The 13,055-nt window shown below is 43.8% G+C and overlaps 1 protein-coding gene across 1 annotated transcript in view; it reads left to right on the top strand.

Annotated features, from left to right (window-relative positions):
* The window catches only part of LOC139262769 (kinesin-like protein KIF26B), a 203,573-nt gene that overhangs the window by 115,516 nt on the left and 75,002 nt on the right, over nt 1–13,055 (top strand). The window lies entirely within an intron of this gene.

The following is a 13,055-nucleotide window of genomic DNA, read 5'->3' as shown; positions in this document are numbered from 1 at the left end:
GCTTGCATCCTAGGGTCTTAAGAGAAGTAACGGCAGGGATTGTGGATGCATTGGTTGTAATTTACCAAAATTCTCTGGATTCTGGGGAGGTCCCAGCAGATTGGAAAACTGCAAATGTAACGCCCCTACTTAAAAAAGGAGGCAGACAAAAAGCAGGAAACTATAGACCAGTTAGCCTAACATCTGTGGTTGGGAAAATGTTGGTGTCCATTATTAAAGAAGCAGTAGCAGGACATTTGGAAAAGCAAAATTTGGTCAGGCAGAGTCAGCATGAATTTATGAAGGGGAAGTCATGTTTGACAAATTTTCTGGAGTTCTTTGAGGATGTAACAAACAGGGTGGGTAAAGGGCAACCATTGGATGTGGTGTATTTGGATTTCCAGAAGGCATTTGACAAGGTGCCACATAAAAGGTTACTGCACAAGATAAAAGTTCATGGGGTTGGGGGTAATATATTAGCATAGATAGAGCATTGGCTAACTAACAGGAGAGTCAGGATAAATGGTTCATTCTCTGGTTGAAAACCAGTAACTATTGGGGTGCTGCAGGGATCAGTGCTATTTACAATCTATATTAACGACTTGGAAGAAGGGACAGAATGTAACACAGCCAAGTTTGCTGACGATACAAAGATGGGAGGAAAAGCAATATGTGAGGAGGACACAAAAAATCTGCGAAAGGACATAGACAAGCTAAGTGAGTGGGCAAAAATTTGGCAGATGGAGTGTAATGTTAGAAAGTGTGAGGTCATGCACTTGGGCAGAAAAAAAATCAAAGAGCAAGTTATTATTTAAATGGAGAAAGATTGCAAAGTGCTGCAGTACAACAAGACCTAAGGGTACTTGTGCATGAAACGCAAAAGGATAGTATGCAGGTACAGCAAGTGATCAGGAAGGCCAATGGTATCTTGGCCTTTATTGCAAAGTGGATGGAGTATAAAAGCAGGGAAGTCTTACTACAGCTTTATAAGATATTGGTGAGGACACACTGGAATACTGCGTGCAGTTTTGGTTTCCGTATTTACGAAAGGATATATTTGCTTTGGAGGCAGTTCAGAGAAGGTTCACTAGGTTGATTCCGGGGATGAGGGGGTTGACTTATGAGAAAAGGTTGAGTAGGTTGGGCCTCTACTCAATGGAATTCAGAAGAATGAGAGGTGATCTTATCGAAACATATAAAATTATGAGGGGACTTGATAAGTTGGATGCAGGGAGGATGTTTCCACTGATGGGGGAGAATAGAACTAGAAGGCACGATCTTAGAATAAGTGGTCGCCCATTTAAAGCAGAGATGAGAAGAAATTTCTTCTCTCGGAAGGTTGTAAATCTGTGGAATTTTCTGTCTCAGAGAGCTGTGGAAGCTGGGACATTGAATAAATTTAAGACAGAAATAGACAGTTTCTTAAATGATATGGGGAGCGGGCGGGGAAGTGGAGCTGAGTCCATGATTAGATCAGCCATGATCTTATTGAATGGCCGAGCAGGCTCGAGGGGCCATATGGCCTACTCCTGTTCCTATTTCTTATGTTCTTATGTTCTTAAAGTATTATGTAGTAATATAACCTACAAAAATTTCAGGAGTATTTAGTTGCAAATCTCTAATTGGTGGGCTTTTGTTTTATAAAGGAAGGAGAAAACATTTAGCAGTTTAGTTTATATTAGGAATGTTGTAGATTTATTATCCATTAATGTTAAGAGTTTCTATTGTCACTAGTTCTCTCTGTGACAAAATCCTAAGCATCAATATTAAAATCCCTCCACCTGGCGTAACTGGGTAGTAGCAGCCCGAATATGGTGTTAGGTCACTTATCGCCTATTTATGTTGCCACTACCATCTTGGAGATCCAGCATCTAGCTGACAATCATGACGTGCATGGATTCTTTAGAGCAGTCAAGACCATCTACGACCTAAAGGATCTACCACACTGAGAGCTAAGAACGGAGGGGTGCTCATCAAGAACAGAGGGGCAGTCAGTGCCCGCTGGAAAGAGCACTTCAAAAATCTCCTTAACCAAGACTCTGTCTTTGACATGAGTGTCCTTGACTCCATCCCACAGCATGCTACCTGCCACTATCTCGGCACAATCCCAGCCCGGCATGAGGTTGTAAAGGCCATCCAACAGCTGAAAAACAACAAGGCTTCTGGAGCAGATGGAATCCCCGCCAAAGTACTAAAGCATGGCGAAGAAGTACTCTTGACGCGAATCCATGACCTCATCTCTCTTACCTGGAAGGAGAAGAGCATGTCAGGGGATTTCAGAGACGCCGTAATCGTGACCATCTTCAAGAAAGGAGACAAGTCCGATTGTGTTAATTACAGAGGAGTTTCCCTGCTGTCTGCCAAAGGGAAAATTATCACAAGAATCCCCCTCAGTCGTCTCCTTCCAGTGGCTGAAGAGCTCCTCCCAGAGTCTCAATGCAGATTCCATTCACTGAGAGTCACTACGCGACAAATTCAAGAAAAATGTAGGGAACAGCATCAACCTCTATACATGGCCTTTTTTTTTAACCTCACAAAGCCCTTTGACTCTGTCAACCAAGAGGGATTATGCAATGTCCTTCAAATTTGGCTCTCCTCAAAAATTTGTCACCATCCTCTGCCTGCTTCACAATGACATGCAAGCCGTGATCCTTACCAACGAATCCACCACAGACCCAATACAAGTTCCTGACTCAGCGGCCGAATTCCAAACCTTCATTGATTCCTTCACTGAAGTGTACGAGAGACTGGGCCTTGCATGAAACATCCGAAAGACAAAGGTTCTCTACCAACCTGCTTCTGCTGCACAGTACTGCCCCCCAATTATTGAGATCCATGGCGAGACCTTGGACAGTGTGGACCACTTTCTATACCTTGGGAGCCTTCTGTCAGTGAGGGCAGACATCAATGACAACATCCAGCACCACCTTCAGTGTGCCAGTGTGGCCTTCGGTCACCTGAGGAAAAGAGTGTTTGAAGACCAAGATCTCAAACCTGGCACTAAGCTCATGGTCGACAGAGCAGCTGTGATACCCGCCCTCCTATATGCTTCAGAGACATGGACTATGTACAGTAGGCACCTTAAAGCACTGGAGAAGTACCACCAATGCTGTCTCCGCAAAATCCTGCAAATCCATTGACAGAATAGATGTACCAACGTCGGTGTTCTCTCTCAGGCCAACATCCCCAGCATTGTGGCATTGATCATGTTCAATCAGCTCCGATGGACAGGCCACATTGTCTGCATGCCTGATACAAGACGCCCGAAACAAGCACTACTCCGAGCTCCGACACGGCATGCGAGTTCCAGGAGGGCAGAGAAAATGCTTCATGGATGCCCTCAAAGCCTCCTTGAAAAAACATCCTCACTGACTCTTGGGAATCCCCGGCCCAAGACCACTCAAAGTGGAGGAGAAGCATCCGAGAAAACATCGAACACTTGAAGTTTCTTCATATGGAACACGCAGAACCCAAGTACAAACAGCGGAAGGAGCGTACGACAAATCAAGCACCCCATCCACCCGTCCCTTCAACCATCAGGTGGCTGAATCTGTAGATCCCACATAGGACTCTTAGTCACCTTAGAGCTCATATTAGTGTGGAAGCAAATCATCTTCGACTCCGGGGGACTGCTTAAGAAGAAGAAGAGTATTCTGAATGGGCAGTCAGAGTGTCCACCTGTATCGGGGGGGGGGGGCTGCTACTTGTAATATGTGAATCAATGTCAACTCTACCCATTTTTACCGGGTAGAGGGCGGCCTAACTAGTCTTTAAAGGGACCACCTTCGCCCTCTCCACCCCAACCCTCCCCAGCTCCAACTGTGGACCAGCTCAGAATGGGGGCCAGCTGATTTCATGCCCTCCTTGAACCGGTGAGTTGTTTGGTGCCTGCAGCTTGCCGTTACAATGTAAGTGAGGCCCAGGCTGCTCCACTGCTGCCCCAGCTGAGGTCAACAAATTGAGCACTTTCAACATTTTTGATAGCTCTTGCGATGCCTCTTTTCTCCTGGTTGCAGTTCAGATTTGTCAATTGGTTTAGTTACTTTCAGGTGAGCCTTGAGTTTATATGGCGCAATGTGATTTATGGTAAACCCATTTTTATCAGGTTCGTATTTTATTTAATTCTGCATCTTTATTTTTTTGGGGCCAATTTGAACGGAAAGTGCCCTGTCTGTTTAATACAATTAGCTGTAATTTAAATGGGGCTTAAATCCTGTTCTCAATCATGCAAGTGCATTGTGCAATAATAGATGTATTAAGATGAGAAACCAGGCTTTGGTTAGCAAAGGAAAGAGCTCAGATTAATTTAGTACCGTTAATTTAGCTTGTTCTCTGAACTATTGAAACTTCCATCGCATTACTATTTACTAAAAATGATATTGCCTACACGGTAATTACGCTGCAAAACAAGAATGTAAGAAGGAAATAGCCCAAAATTCTCCAAGTTAAGTGATATGATTGAGAGAGATATACAAATATTACCACAAAAAGACTGGAGAGGTTTTGTTTTTAAAATTGCACAATACCTTGGTTATTTTTGTGGCAAGAATTTTTTTTGTTTTTTTTTCCATTATTTTTATAGCCCCAGCATTACCTGACCAATCTTGCATATTATACCGATTAAATTATATGGACGTACTCATTGCAAATGAAGGTCAGGCACATAAAAGTTTTAGTGCCATATGTTATGCTCAGGGGAGAAAGACATGGGTCTTATTAGCAGGGCTCTAAAATGAGCAAAAGAATCACTGAAGAGGCTGCTTTTTATTAAAAAGGAACGGCAAATTTTACACCTGTCTCCCAGAAGCAAAAACCTTCCGTGCAAATATATTTTTACAATACTAAAAATTTCATGTGTTTTAAAATGTACTCATATATTTATAGGATCTCCGAGTGGCTCAGTGGGTAAATGCATCATCTGATATATTCCTGAGCCAAGGTAAGAAGTTCCTGGCCGCAATCCTTGATTATGCTGAGTTAGGTGAGCTCAGCTTGGGTGGTTGTTGGGGGTGTATGATTGGCCTCAATGATCCAGGACTAGGCAGGGGAGCACTCAGCCAGGATTCCTGCTCTTGATTGCTGTCCGATGACCTCTGCTGGAAAGTGTGAACATGTTGATGTTGGAATGAAGGGGAGAGTTGAAAGAGTTGGAATTGGCACCGTCCAGTGAATTCAAGAAGCATGAGTGGAACCAGTTTAATCACTATTCCACTGATGTAAAACGGATTCAATCATACATGCACCACTACTAGTTGTGGCACATTGAACCACTTCTTGAAAAGCTTGGGACACCCCCATCCATACCGCGTACCCCCCAGCATGGGTCATTTGGCCGGGGGGGGCGGCGGTGGGTGGGTGGGTGGGCGGAGGAAAGAGGAAACAATTAGAATTAGAATAGCGCAGGCTTTTTTTCTTCGAGCTTTTTCTGCAACCATTTTAAGCATCAAATTGAGCACAGCTCTACTGTGTTATCATTCACAAATGATGAGAAATATCACATAAGCAAAGAAAAATGGAAAACATTTGTTTGCAACATTTTAAAACAGAGTACAAATATGTATCTTAAAGATATATAAGTGCCAGCCATCATTGCTTTCAACACTTGCATAAGTTTCTGATAATGCTTAAAAGGTGTAGAGGATAATTTAATTGTATTGAAGACAATGATGGAATTATTTATGGCTCTGTACATCCTAAAAATTCAGTTTTGCAAAGTGTGTTCATTCAGTACAATATTAGATATTGTTGTCTAGATACTCACTTCAAATGTTGTATTTTGATAACTGACCAGTTGCCAGTTTGTCTACAATTGCAACTATCTGCACTGCGGTTGTGACCTTTTTGGGTCAATTTTAGAAAGGTATGCTCCCAGTGGGGAGTCTTGTCTGCCATTCATTCATTTTAATGGAGAGGAAACTGCGGGCAGTGCACCCAGATTGTTCTGAAATGTGTGACTGGTGGGTGAGGCTTCATGCCAGTATGGCAAATGTATAAAATCGACCATTTCATCTTCTCATCTCCTATTGTCAGTAGTACTGTCTAATCTTTTGTTTTGTCATCTGCAGAACAAATCTTTTGCCAATTTAATGTGTTCCTGCATAACAAATCCACTTCAAAGAGTGTAAAATTGAGTTCTGATGTGCTGTATCTATTTATGTTCGACCAAATTTAGCTTGAAATTCCATGTGGGTTGTATTTCAGGTTATATTAGTTACATTAAAGAGAAAATGCTCTGACAACCAGAACCTACCACATCTGTTTAGCTTTGGTACTACAGTGATCTTCACTGGTATATTTTATATCGGTCTTTATCTATCGATATTTCTATCTATTGTCGAAATGTTTTGTGGCTGTGATAAATATTATTTTAATTCCTGACATCAAAGTCCCTTAATTTGTTTTTCTCCTTTCTGATTGATTATTTTCTACTTTTGTTATTTACCGATCGAAAACTTGCAAATCCCTACCTAATAAATACCATTGTGGGACAATAATAGAATAGAAGCTGTTTCAGTTCACCTTAGCTCCGGGGCTGGTGTGAGAGGACCTAATGGCCAAGTATGTGCCATCTATGATGATGTGCACTCTTGAGGACCTTGCATGTGCTAATCAAGGGCCTAAAGCCTGATTTAGGACCTCTTGGAAATTGGGCTGCCCTGAGTGGAGCAAGCGCCGGGTCGGTCCGCTCAAGTTTTCCAGGCAAATTAAATTTTTTTAAATTCATGTGGAGCCGGGATGAGTAGGAGTGCTCCTCCCAGGACTGCAGCATTCCTAACGGTTGCTGCAGGCCGCACTCGGCACCTCCTGTAATTCCCCCCACCCCCCGCCTGCTCTGGCACTTACCTGAGTGCTGCTGCTGCTAGCTGGGCAAGCGGCTCAAAATTGGTTGTCTGAAATGGGTGACCAGCTCACGGAGGAGTGACAGGCAGTGGCAGCTCGTCAACATTAATCAGATGAGGTCCGAGGCCCAATTTCAGCCAGGCCTTGGGTCTTGCTGCCAATGTTCCCCCTAATTTATATTCGGGTACGTGGCCCCTTTAAGGAATTGTGCGGCCCATTTAGTTTCATGCATGCGTGAAATTTAACATTGGAAAAGCAGGTCCCAGGTTGCGCGGGACCTGCAGCCGCGCAGCTTTGAGGGAACATTGCTGCGCTGCGCCGAGTCTGGGTTCAAAAATGGCCCCGGAGAATTTCTTCCCCATAGTGTTGTGATTGGTTGTTTATGATAGTGATGTTTGTGGATGGTATAAGAAGGTGCTTTATAAATGCAGCCCTTTTTCATTCAGGTGTACGCTTTGTTTCTATGGTTGAATTTTAGTTTAACAAATGTAATTTTTGATCATGGTTATGTGCAAGAGACTGTCTGTTTACACCCTGGAACCAACAGTCACATAACCTGCAGCTGTACTTTCTTTTGTACATTTTACTATTTGAATTGTTAAATCAAAGAAATCAAATTTGCTGTTGAAATTTCACTGGAAATTTATACATTGCAAAAAATCCAATCTGGAAAAGTAATATAATTAACAAGGATACCGTATAGGTCAAATCCTTTACATTCAACTCCATTCCTTGATACTGACTGGCACATAGGTAGGTGGAACACCCGGAACTGCTGTGACAATAGCAGAAGAAAAAGGAAAATGAATACAGGGTACAGCATTACGGTTGAATTCATTTTTTGGGTTTTTAAAAGTAGAATTTGATCTCCCATGTGGTTGCTCACAGAGCGAAATAAAGAAAAAAAAGAAAGGCTTGCATTTATATAGCACCTTTCATGATCACCGGGTGTCCCCAAGCACGTTTTATGTAGGACACGCAGCAGCCAATTTGCACATAGCAACCTCCCACAAGCTGCAATTTGATGATGACCAGATAATCTGTTTTAGTGATGTTGATTGAAGGATAAATATTGGCCAGGACACTGGGGAGAATGGCCCTTCTCTTCTTCGGAGTAGTGCTATGGGAACTTTTACGTCCACCTGAGAGAGCAGACGGGGCCTCGGTTTAATGTCTTATCCAAAAGGCAGAATCTCTGACAGTGCAGCACTCCCTCAGTACTCCACTGTAGTGTCAGCCTAGATTTTGTGCTCGAGTCTCTGGAGTGGAACTTGAAGCCACAATCGTCTGACTCAGAGGCGAGAGTGCTACCCACTGAGCCATGACTGACACTGAAATAAACAGACAATTATTTTGTAGCCTGCAACTGTCTCTTTCATTCTTTCTACTCTTTAAGTCTTTCTGTGTCACTCTCTTTGCTTTTCAAGTTAATATCTGGCTATTTACCTTTTCCTCTTCCAAGTTTCATCTTCAGTGTGTCTCCTCTCTCATCTATATCTCTTTCATTCTCACTGGGTGGCTCATACATCCCTTTAGTGATGGTCACAGTTTCTATCTCTTGCTATTTTAAAAAGCCATTGGGCCGTATTTTGGAGAAGTTTGTGACCAGGTTTTCGCTGCGGTTTGATCCCCCACGGCGAAAACCCGGCCGCAAAGCCTGGGTGGGATCCTGTTTGCGGAGGCGCTTCCAAGTACCGCCGGGGAGAGATGCGCTGACGTGCAACGACGCGGATCGACGCGGGTTGCGTTTGCGTCGGACTTTCGGCTCTCTCCCGACCTGTATGCCGTGCCCAGAATAGCGACAGGTCAAACCTGTCAGTGCAGTCCTGCCAGCAGCGGTAAGTATGAAAACCTGCATAAAAGGTAAGTTACAGTTTTTATTTTTGACTTTTTTTTCAGTAGTTCGATAGATAAGGGTCTTGTAAATGTTTTTGGAATGTTTTCGGTGAATATTTTTTCCTCTCCCAAGGCCTCCCTCACAGAGCTTCTGGCCCCGGACTAAATTTGGTGAAACTCACGTTTTTGCGCCGCGAATTGCGCCCCCTTACCGATGCACCCCTGGTGCTGACTTAAAGCTTAAAGGCCGAAAGTTCAGGCTAAAAACAGTAACGCAGCGCAAACGGTAATTTTCACGTATTGTTACCTTTTTGCCGAAAAAAGCCAAAAGCTGAAAATCCGGCGCTATAGGTATGCAGCAAGCTGGCAATCAGTATGTAAAAGGTTGGAGGTGTGAGTACTGGGAACAAGCAAAAGGTACTGTCTGGGAACCAGGGGAATATGCGTGGATGAGGGAAAAAATGACAGTCTGTGGATACAAGCTGAGTGAAAATGGGAGGAGGATCTGCAGCCTGTAGGTGTGGGGCCTGTGGTTGGTTTGTGGGCAGCAGTGGATGGAGGGGGCCAGGGCTTTTGAAGGAGTTGAGTCTTTGGAGTCCTTCTAGGGATTGGGATATGTGAGTCTTGTTGGAAGTTGAGAGATTTGGCATGCTCATGACTGTAGTGTAGCCTTATTTTCACCCTCAAAATCGTGCATTGCAAAACATTATGACCAGTGCATGTGCAGTGTAAGGCTGTGCCAGTGGTACGAAGCCTCACTAAACTGGCCCTGTATATGTACTATATTACATACGTACAAGAGCAGTATTTGCCATGTGGATTTCGGGCAAAGGTTGGGTTGGAAAGGCATGTTTGCAATAGGTAATATAAAAATAGTTGACGAGGGATTACCATTGCGTAGGTCCCCTTTCATTGGATGTGCTCAGGTCCCTGATTGGTTCTAGTCGCCGTTCAATTACACAGACTGCAGGGTCCTAGCGCCGCTACTGGATACATAATATCTGTAATATATTAAATTTGCATTCCTTATTTGAGTCTCACCACTGCGACGCACAGCCACTCGTGCAGCTTCACATTTCTACCACCAGGTGGCACTTCATAAACTCCAGATACTGCAGATTACCATAACTATGCCTACAATATCACAAATGCGCGCCGAGGGAAATTTGCTTTCCTGGTCAAAGCCACAGGACAACCATTGAGTTACTATGAAAATCTAAAGGAAGCAAACCAGAAGATCCATATAGTTACTATGATAATGTACAGAAACACAACTGCTACAGTGAAGACCATGTTGGGCTCAAAGAAATGTAGTTATAACCATGGCAATTAAAGCTAGGATTTTGCAACATTTGATAAAATCATCATGTGAAAGATGTGACAGGTCTGTTTCTCACAGAAGGGTCAGGTCAGACATTGCTACCGGGTGTATTGTTAGGACATCTGTTTATTTGTTGTCAGTATTGATGGGTAATTAAGGAAACAATAAGTGGAACTGGAGACACAGTAACAATCATGGTGGCATTTCCTAGCATTTCCTTTATAGTGCTAACTTGATACAATCAGTTTTGAGTTTGGGATTGGTTGCAAAGTGTTATTGTTAATATAATAGCAGTTGTTGCTAGAATACAGTGGTTGCTAGGATTTATAAAAGGAACTAACCATAGGTTGCTGCACTAAGAATGATCTGAACAGAGGCAAATGCTAAATGAAATGCTAAATCTGTTTCAATTAATTGATAGGACTGCACCAGCAAAGCTATGGAAGGCATTGCTTATAAGAAACCACATTTAACGGCTGTAAACTGTGCTTCTTCAGAATGCATTTTTAAATTTGTATCTCAAAATATTATATCAACATGTACCTTTAGATGATTCAGTTTTTAGATGGAAATAATAAGGGCATTGTGGTCAAAAAATCAGTTCTTCAATTGAACACTATACTATGTAGGACAATTTGTAATCTATTTTAAAATGATCAGATTTCAACACATTGTCATGTGTTCATGAAATCAATGAGATTCCAATCTTTTGACAAATGCAATGCTAATGAGAATACAGCAATCACTGGTTATAGTACCCCTGTAGTCCATTCTTCCATGGCAGTTGAAATCGCATATTGCTAAAAATCATCTCATCTAGCTCCGTCTCTTTAATCCCACGACCTCAATGTGCATTGTGCAGCAGCGCTAAATTGTGAAGTTGTTCAGTGCCTGGAGGAGCAGGTTAGGGACCCTCCCTGGACACTTGATCTTTGAGTGTTTCTCGATGTGCCATATATTACGATCCTCTGCCATGTGGCTTGCTGTGAAGAAATAACTCTCCAGAGCATCTTAAAAGACAGCTTCTATTAGGCATAAAACAGGTTAAGTGAAATGCAGCTACAGATAGAAATCAGAAAAAAAGAGCAAAGTTGCACAGTGCGGGTGTAATTATAAGAAGGGGAAAAGCATAAGCCTTAAAAATAATGTAGAAAGCTTAGTACAAATGCTGGGTTCCTTGGGCCCAATTTTCCCCCAACATGTCTTTTGGCATATTGCCAGAGTTACGCCCGTTTTTCTAGGCCACAACTGCTCCAAAAATAAATGTGCCAAGTTTCCCTGTTCTATTTTTTGAAATTGGCGCCGCGCAGCCTGTCCTGTAGCCTTGTGGGGGGGGGAAGGGGTTGGGGGGGAGGGGAGTGGATGGGGATGGGGAGTGGGGGGGGGAAGGGAGGGAAGAGGAGGAGGGGGGGTGGGGAGAGTGGAGTGAGTGGGGATGGGGAGTAGGGGGGGAAGAGGAGGAGGGGGGAGAAGGGGGGAAGGGGAGGGGGGAGGGGGGTAAGGGAGAGTGGAGCTTAATGTCTATGCCAAAAAGCTATGCTGTATGCTGCCGCATGCGCGGAAAAATAAAGACGTTTTTGACGTGATTCCTATGGGCGCGCATGCACAGTACAGCTGCCGGTCTGCAATAAGCCATTTTTAAAGAGCCTGCTGTGTGTGTGAGAAATTTGAGTGCTGTGTGAGAGCTTTAATTATCATTGGAAAAATCGGAGCAGCAATACAAGATGCAACGCGGCGCAAGGACCAAGAATTTCTCACAGGTTGAAGTGGTGGCACTAGTTACTGTAATTGAGGCCAGATGGCACGAGCTGGACACCAGCAGAGGTCACATAAAAGTTTCACCAAAAGAAATGAAGAAACGCTGGAACCAACTTGCAGAAGATTACTGTGCAATGGTGACCACCCTGAGGTCTGAAGGCCAGTGTAAACAGAAGTGGCAGGACCTTGGTCAAGTAGTTAGTGTAAGTAATATTTTCATTTTTCAATGGAATTGCAATTTTACATGTGACCATCTGTATATGTCCCACCCAGCAGAAAGACACCCTCTCTAAACAGTTATATTTTTTCATCATTGCAGAGGAAAATGGCACACAACAAACGAAAAAGAACTCTTTAACAGGAGGAGGCCCAGCAAATCTGCACCACTGACACCCTTGGAAGAGAGGGTTGCTGCTTTGACGGGTCCTTCCTAGAGAAAAGCAACCATCAGTGCACAAGCTGGGCCCACACTCGAGGGAGAGGGTAAGTCCCGCAAATTCCACAGTCTGACTTTCCTAAATGTTAAGTACTATGCAGGCTGGCCATGCTTCAGTTCATGGGGATGTTTCCCTCAGCTACGCTTTGGTTGATGCAATGTGCTATCATTCATTGTGGTCCTTCAAATCAGCCTGCCCCCTGCGCTGTATGAGCCTACTCATGCCACCCACCCTGCCCCCTTCTCTGCTGCTAACCATTTGTATGTTCTGTTATATTTTGCAAAACTTGAGGCCAACCCTGATGATGTAGAAGAAGATTCAGATGAGGACGAGCCAGAAGAGGAGAACATCTTCCAATCCCAACTTCCAGACCGAGCATGGGAGTGAGGGGGAGGGGATGGATGAAGCCCCCACTGTTGTACTCACTTTTGAGGAGGTGCAGGTGCCGCCCATTGAGGTGCTAGCACCTTCCCTAAGTAGTGGTTTGAGTGTTGGTGGGACATTCCATGGCTTCCCACCGTCCGATGCTGGGGATTCCAGTGGGGTGCAGTGAGGCACATTCAGGGCCCCACCGTCCCATATGTTTCTATGAGATCCCCTCTCATTCTTCTAAACTCCAGTGAATAAAGGCCCAGTCGATCTAGTCTCTCCTCATATGTCAGACCAGCCATCCCGGGAATCAGTCTGGTGAACCTTTGCTGCACTCCTTCAATAGCAAGAACGTCCTTCCTCAGATTAGGAGACCAAAACTGAACACTATATTCCAGGTGAGACCTCACCAAGGCCCTGTACAACTGCAGTAAGACCTCTCTGCTCCTATACTCAAAATCCCTAGCTATGAAGGCTAACATACCATTTACCTTCTTCACTGTCTGCTGTACCTG

This window comes from Pristiophorus japonicus, chromosome 4 (assembly GCF_044704955.1).
Source record: "Pristiophorus japonicus isolate sPriJap1 chromosome 4, sPriJap1.hap1, whole genome shotgun sequence".
Lineage (NCBI taxonomy): Eukaryota > Metazoa > Chordata > Chondrichthyes > Pristiophoridae > Pristiophorus > Pristiophorus japonicus.
This window is presented reverse-complemented; position numbering and strand designations above follow the sequence as displayed.